This window comes from Polypterus senegalus, chromosome 11 (genome assembly GCF_016835505.1).
Source record: "Polypterus senegalus isolate Bchr_013 chromosome 11, ASM1683550v1, whole genome shotgun sequence".
In the NCBI taxonomy this organism is placed as follows: Eukaryota; Metazoa; Chordata; class Cladistia; order Polypteriformes; family Polypteridae; genus Polypterus; species Polypterus senegalus.
The window spans coordinates 46,998,223-46,999,243 of NC_053164.1; positions in this window are offsets into that span (position 1 = coordinate 46,998,223).

Sequence of the window (1,021 nt, forward strand, 5' to 3'; positions counted from 1 at the left end):
ATAACATAGACCGAAGACTGTACAAAACTTTTAGTATTCCGGCTGTGGGCGTGGCGTTAGGAGGAGTCTTATTCTCATTGTACAAAATACCTGTCAATAAAGCGACGTAACAAGTTTGCGTCATGTCGGCCTCCTTACAGTTCGCTCTCACCGCGCGATTCCTCTGAATTTGATTCTGGATAAGTTTTGTCACATGTAGCGCGCCCACCACTGTATTGGGAAAACTGACGACCTACGAACTCCAGTGGATTTCAAGGGGTTCTCGTCGGGTGTTTTCAAGGAGTGACACCCTCGAGTTAAATTACTACTACTACTGCTGATCATTTTTTATACAGCGCCTTTCCCATACAAGTGATTCGCGGAAATTTAAAAGTGCTCATTGTTGCAGGTCTGTGTAAGGACTCTTGCAGCAGAGTTTTGAACCAACTCGAGCTGTGATATAAGATTAAAAGGGGCACCTGCCAGTAGGGAGTTGTCCGATGTGGGAGGTAATTAAAGCATGAAAAAGTTTCTCGACATCAGAAAGGAGAGGAGTGAGTGGACAAGGGATATGTTTTTATTAGGTGGAAGTAAGAATGTTTCTTAATGTGATTTATGTGGGTAAAATAAGAAAGGGAGGAATCAGAAATTATACCAAGATTCCTAGCAGAAGATAAAGGTATGATGATATAACCAAGAATAATTAAAAAGGAATGCTTAGCTTTAGTGCCAATTACCAGGATTTCAGTTTTGATGTAGTTTAAGAATTACAGTATGTTCCATCCTGGTTTTAATTTTACAGAGACAAGTTGTGAGCTAAGACAGCTCTGATGAATCTTAACTTTAAATACTGAAATAGATCTGAGTGTCATCTGCTTAAAAATGATAAACCAGTCCAAAGATACTGTACATATAATATGGTCAAGAGGAGGTGTTTACAATCAGAACAGCAGAGGGTCAAGGAGAGAACCTTGAGGAGCTCCTTGTGTGGCTGACAATTGAACACACAGTTTGTTATTTTATAGCCTTGTAACAGGGTATT